Genomic DNA, 7389 nt, shown 5'->3' on the forward strand with positions numbered 1-7389 from the left:
GAATGGGACCTATGTCCCACCGATGTCTTCTTTGGACATTGAGCAACATTAAAAGGAGAAATGTTAGAAAGCGGTATGTATGATTAGAAAATAATATGTTATTAGGATCGCTTACTAATTCAGCATTGCCACTAGTGCATCCAGATAATGAAATGATTTTTTCTTTGAGTCCCACACCTCGATTAGATTTTTTTGTCAAGATTAACACAAATGAAGACGAAATGGTGATTGCAATCACATAATCCTAATTATCGAATAATCTTAACAAAAAAGAAGCATAAAATTAAAAGTCGAGAACACATACTCGCAGTTGTAGGCTAGAAGTATGTGGGTTTTGTTCTTCATCTTGAATTCGTCGAAAACAACAATCAATCTCTGTTTCAGGTCTTCCACGTCACATCCATGGAGGCCTAGACATGTCTTCTCATTGACTCGCAAGGGGTCCAAGAAGCCTATGTTATCCCATTTGCTTTTTAGTATGTAAAATTTTGCTATACACCTACATAAAATCATATGATGTGCTCAAAAGTTAACAATTTGTGTCCTGAGAGAGTAGTTAATTATAATATCGTGCGTGTAGAGTACTTACATAGTCCACAACGTCAACATTTGTGTATCGAGAGAGCGTTTCTGGTATAGCTGGAACAAGCACTCTCACTCGACATTGAATTTCTCTTCTTTAGGATAATTAAAAACATGTGGCGAATGGATAATAACCTCAAAAACCAAAGTCCTCCGTCTTTGTTGTTTAAGCCATGTAATATTCTTGCAACTAGCGCATATATGTTGTCAAATTTTTATACTCATGATTGGGAACCAAAAGATTGCCCCTTTCATACTTTATTGCCGGTGTTGCCGTCCCTTGTACATCATAATAGATGGTCGCGGTCTCTTCCATGGTTAATTCGGGGTTGTCTTCGACGAACTTCTGTATCTTTCTTAAATCTTCATTGTGTATTTCATCAGCTCTTGTTGTAGCGTACTGATTCTGTGTTTACCTTTCGAATTTGGACTTCAACAAAAATGGAGGTAGTGAGGCACAAAGATTGAAGAAACTAATACAACCTTTCTTCAAGATGTGTGCTGTAAATTTTCCTTCTATCAAGTTTATAATGCTGCCACTGAATGGCCTTTTTCTTTTTTGTTGGTCCACTTTGGGAGCATTAGCGATCGAATCCAACGACCTTTTCTGTGACTGCGAGGATGCCTTTGATCTTGTTTTGGGCTGAGGTGGAGGAGGAGGAGTCTTCTCTTTTCTCAGGGCTGATGAAGATGGAGTTAGACGAGGAGGAATAGAAGGAGACCTCTGTCTTCTCGGGGGTGATGGCAAGGGATGAGGAGGGGAGTGATCTCTGTTGGGAGATGGTGAGTGATCATCATGGGTGGGTGAAGACTCGCAATCGTCCTCATCATCAGAGGACAATTGGTGGTCAAGCTTAATGAAACACTTGCGCCAGGCTACTTGAGAGCCCTTGTTATGACCAAGTTTTGGTCTGTCTTCTGCTATGGGGTACTCAATGTGTATCTTGTTATACTTCTTATTAAGTATTCTGCCAATGGTGACACGAGCGTACCCCTATGGAATTGGACGACCATTAATGGTCCCATCTCCCGTAGGCTAGGCCGGGCTGAGCGCCACCTTGTCCTTTATCCATTCCTGATGAATGTACAACTTGACATTGATGGGTTCAGTAATGCCATCCACCGGATGAGGCACATTCGCATCTTCTTCGTCGAGCGGGGTCGATCCGCAGCTGCTGTGACCCCCTAAACTATGGGCTAAAGGCAATAGGAGTAGGGTTTTGTGGTACTCCTGACCCCTTGGACAACAAAAGTTGCTGGACTCATGCTTCAACAATCACCTCAATCCGTGCGCCCATTCTTTCTTCCATCTCTTTTAGTTGCCTCAAATACTTTGCCTCCTGATCCGCTCTACCCCTTGAGCAGCTCCGATAAGTGTTAGATTCTTAGGGGAATGCTAGTTTCTAAGGAACAACACTAGTTCCTCTAGTGCGACCAGGGTGCTCCTTAATTCTGAGTGCTTGGGTGAGCATGTCTTTCTTCCTATTAGAAGTATGAGTTTGTTACCTCACCTCCTCAATTACCTAGGAGATCCTCTGGATGAGTTCGCTCATGGGTTGATTTGTGGAGCTAAAGCTCCCATCCTCTGCGTGGCGTTCATTCCTCCCCATACAATATATTACCGATCTTGGCTCCCAATCGGTGGTCTCAACCTGAACACCTTCCTCAGCAAGGCGATCTATCTTTTCAAGTTCTGCTTCAAATTCTAGCATCTTTTTGGCATAGCCACGAGAGCCGAGATGATGAGGATTCGTTGCTTTCTATGAGTTCTCCTTATTCTTCCTGCTCAGTTCTAAGTACTCCTCAGATAACCTGTATTCCTTGAAATCCTTTTAGAAGTCCTTCTGCTTGCTAAACTGTCCACCATCAAAATCTGGCTCTTTATTTTCGAGGACAAAATTCTTGTACACTGTTCCCTTGAAATTCTTGAAGTATGTCCCCATGATTTCTTTTGCTTTTGTCTTCACTAACTCCTTGTCATACTCCGTTGGGAAAGGGAAATACTCTGGGATCTTGATATCCCGTATGTAATCCTTCTCACTTTCGAGAATCCTCCATGGGTCATCATCTTTCCCAATCCACTTCCTGTACCTAATCGGGATGAAGTCCCTAACAAGTAACCCGAGGATAGTCTTGTATTTGGTCAAAGCTATAGACAGTGAGAGTGGATCCCCGAATTCATCGAACTCAGTAATGTGCCAGTGTGCATTCCTACCAACATGAATCTTTGACATGCCTTGCTTGGATCTGGCCTTCCTGCTACCTGAACCCTCTGGCTTCTCGACCGGCGGAGGCTCCTACTAGAGACACCAAGTAAACTATGACCCTCTCAATTGATTAGCGTGTGTGGCTATATAGTCACATGATGCCAATGTTACCTAGCCATCTTGGTCATTTTGACCCAGATCGAGCAGGCTGAACGGGGTCCATGGCTGTTCATTCTCATCATCCTGATTGACACCATCACCGTTTGTCGGATCATGCGGCTCTCCCGTCCCAGCGATATCAGCTGCTTCTTGTTGCCGATCTATTCTTCGGTGATGGGGTAACAGGCGACGATGAGTCATGGCTGTGACACGATAGTGGTTAGTTTTGGCTGCGGACAACTACTAATAGCATATGTTTATATATATAAATAATATGTTTAATGTAAAGTCTAATGATAAGTCCACATACAACAAAGTCCAAATAATAGCATATGTTCACCTAGAACAAATTCATTGTTTGATTGACCACATACAACAAAGTCCACCTACTGTTCTATCAAACTAAGCCTACATCAACTTCCAAATAAGAAAAACAATGACCATAGCCATAAATAAAAGCATGACATCTTTCCAAGACCGAGGAACAATTCTCCTAATCTTCACATCTCTGACGGGTGTCTTCTCTTCAATCTCTAGTGCCAGTTGATGGCCATGGTTTGCATTCATTGGACCAAAGTAGGCTAGTTGCCCATGGTTTGCAAGGTAGGCTAGATGACTATAGTAGGCCCTCAAAGCTTCAGCTTCTGTGTTGTACTTTTTGTGCAAATTACCAGGGTAGCAATTGACTTGAGCATAGCAATCTTCCTAGGTTTGATAAATCCCAGGCATGTGACCAACATGCACTACATACCATGCCATGGTTGTCTATACATTTAAGTAAATTAGGCATGTGGTAAGTGGTAATGGTAACTCACTGAACAAGAGTTATTATTCAAGTTATATGGCCAAACTAAATCTATTTAATGTTCTTTATCCTTGACATGATAAAAAATTACCTCAATAATGGGACTGCTTATTATTCGGAGATCAATGTGGTTTAGTAATCATACTTGCTAGCATGCAACATCATATGTCATTAGTTAATAGTTAGCAATAGGGGTGCTCATGTGAATTTCTCAAGTAAGCAAGCATACTTTACTTTGGACAGGCATGGACACCCTAGCCTGTAACAAATAAAACATTGAAGTAGGTTGCTAGGAATGCAAATAAAAGCATGTTACTCATCCTCCAAGCAATCTAGGTTACATTTCAAATAAACATTTTGTAGGGCTACAAAGTCTATTTTACTAAATCACATAATGCACATAAAATATTCACTTTACAATCATTGATCATGAGAGAAAGTAAAATAGCTTATTATGTGCATTGCTTTGCTAGTATTGCCTATCGCTACTGCAATAGTTGAGAGATGCTTTTCGAGAATGAAGATTGTCAAAACAACTTTGTCTAATCACATGGGTGATCAGCACTTGAGTCATAGACTTATTTGCTATCTAGAGAAAGAAGAAATGAAGAAAGTGACCAATGTGACCGTGGTTCGATGTTTCATGACAATGGAAGGAAAAGGGCATAAATATGATCTCTGATAGGTAATGCAATGCATCTACTATTAATGGAAAATTCTACAGTTTATTTGCTAAATAACTGACCTATCTATTTTCTTTTCTTTTAGGCTAGTGAGATCTTCATCATGGTCTCCTAGATCACATATTTTGCTAAATGGGGCATGTTTTGTTCATGATTTTGGGATTCTATCAATGATGACTATACTAAAGTGATTAATGTTGTCTTCTTTTTGTTAAATGATGAGTGTTATGTTTGGACCAAAATCTCATCTCTAAGTCAAATTTGATATTAAAATATGGTAGTTGCACATTAGTTATGCTATTTTTTATTGAACATCATATTGGTTAGTGTAGTTATGAATTAAGTGGTGCACCCCCAATCATTTTGCTCTAGCTTCACCCCTGACCAGCAGTACACTAATTGCCAAGAAACATAATCACATACTATCACTTAATGTAGACATAAGTCAACTTTTTTCTTCTTAGAAGTGAATTGGTAAAAATGTGTTACACAAATGTTCCCCTAAAATAAGTATTACTGGATTCAAGTAAGCAGCAACACCTCTACTGATTCACAGCAACACCTCTACTGATTCAAGTAAGCAGCAACACCATGGGACATTTCATCAGACACATAGCAGGCAGTGAGCCATGCACTCACCGTGGGGGTGGGAAAGCAGCTGTCCATGCACTCCTGAAGGCCTCGGCAATGGGAGTGCAGACGTGGAGAAGGATGGGCATGGCCGGCGTCATGGACGAGGAATGAGGGCATGGACGATGTAGTGCTTCGGCTTGGGGTGGTGCTCCGACATGGGGCAGTAGGCGGCGTGGGGCGGTGCTTCGGCGTGGGGTGGTGCTCCGGCGGCACGAGGTTGAAATGAGTTTGGATAATTTCAACCCGTGCCTCTTTTATACCAGTAGCTCAGCACTGCTGGTTCTGATTGTAAACCGACAGTGATGGGGTACATCATTGCTGGGTCATTTCCCAAATCGGCAGTGATGTAGTGCAGCAGTTAGGTGTTAAGTAGGATAACTTTTTGTTTTCTTTCGAACTTCTCCTACTGGCTCAACGGTTAAGACCCCTCAACTCAGCCCTCGAGACTCGTGTTCGAGTCCCAGACGACCCAAATTTTTTGTTCTATTTTATAAATTATTAATTTACTTCAGGAAATAGCTCATCACTGCCGGTTCTGATTGTAAATCGACAGTGATGGGGGTATATCACTGTCGGGTCATTCCCCAAACCGGCAGTGAAGTGGTGTAGTAGTTAGGTGTTAAGTAGGATAACTTTTAGTTTTCTTTCGAACTCCTCCTACTGGCGTAACGGTTAAGACCCCTCAACTTAGCCTCCGAGACCCGTGTTCGAGTCCTAGGCGACCCAAATGTTTTTTTGTTCTATTTTATAAATTATTAATTTACTTCAAGAAATAGCTCATCACTGCCGGTTCTGATTATAAATCGATAGTGATGGGGGTATATCACTGTCGGGTCATTCTTCGAACCGATAGTGAAGTGGTGTAGCAGTTAGGTGTTAAGTAGGATAACTTTTAGTTTTCTTTCGAACTCCTCCTACTAGCGCAATGGTTAAGACCCATCAACTTAGCCCCTGAGACCCGTGTTCGAGTCCTAGATGGCCCAAAATTTTTTGTTCTATTTTATAATTTATTAAACGGCCTAAAGGTCAAAAGAAAAAAATAAATAACCATTGACACACATCATATACTAGCGTAGCGGTTAAGTCTCTGAACTCTGTAGCCCGAGACCCGAGGGCTGGCACATTTTTTTTAATTTTTTATATATCACTGCCGGTTTTTAAAGTAAACCGACAGTGATAACTAGCATCATTGTCGGTTTATTCTCATCAATGTCGTTTTTTTGAAACTGACAGTGATGTTAATATATATTAAAATATTTCTTTTATATACTGAATAAATAGAATCATATGTATTTCTATGTCGAAATGGCTTGAAATTTTTTTGGCAAGCTTGTGAACCCAAATTAAGACCCCACACAGGATCTTAGGTTTTTCTAATCAGTTTTTTATTTATTATATTTCCTATGTGCTGAATGAGACAAAAGAGGGTCAATTTCATTTTGGACTCAATAGATTTTTTCATCCACCTCTATAAAATTCTTATTCATAAGGCACATTAGAGCCTTTGTAAAAGTTTAGCACCATTCCGGATCTTTTTATAGGTAGACTCAGTTCAACCTATAATTAATCGATGTCGTCGCTCGGAAATTCAATTAAACCTTAGAAAGTAGCAAATCATCTTTGGAAAATCCCAAAGTAGGTGTTTCCTTCACACGTAGCACGTGCAAGCATAAGAAAAAGTTTAAGACCAATACGACACTAGAATACATATGAACCACAGAAACCTTGATAACATATGTGTATAGTCATGGTTCGATGAAATGGCACATATATCTCTATGAAGCATGTATACTCCACCTATGTTGAAATGGCTTGAATTTTTTTTGGTAAGCATATACACCTAAATTAAGATCCCACACAGGATCTTAGGTTTTTCTGGTCAGTTTTTTTATTTATTATATTTTTCTCTATATCGAATGAGACAAAAGAGGGTGAATTTCATCTTGGACCCAATAGATTTTTTCATCCACCTCCACAAAATTCTTATCCCAAGGGCACAGTAGAGCCTGTGTAAAAGTTTGGCACCATTCTAGATCTTTTTGTGGGTAAACTCGATTCAACCTATAATTAAACGGTATCATCGCGCGGAAATTCAATTAAACCTCAGAAAGTAGCAAACCATCTCCGGAAAATCCCAAACTTGGTGTTTCCTTTACACATGGCACGTGCAAGCCTAAAAAAAGTTTGAGATGAATATGACACCGGAATGCTTATGAACCACAGAAACCTTGATAAACTATGTGTATAGTCATGGTTCGATGAAAAGGCACATGTACCTCTGTAAAGCATGTATACTCCATCTATATTGAAATGGCTTAAA

Source organism: Miscanthus floridulus, chromosome 1, assembly GCF_019320115.1.
Source record: "Miscanthus floridulus cultivar M001 chromosome 1, ASM1932011v1, whole genome shotgun sequence".
In the NCBI taxonomy this organism is placed as follows: domain Eukaryota; kingdom Viridiplantae; phylum Streptophyta; class Magnoliopsida; order Poales; family Poaceae; genus Miscanthus; species Miscanthus floridulus.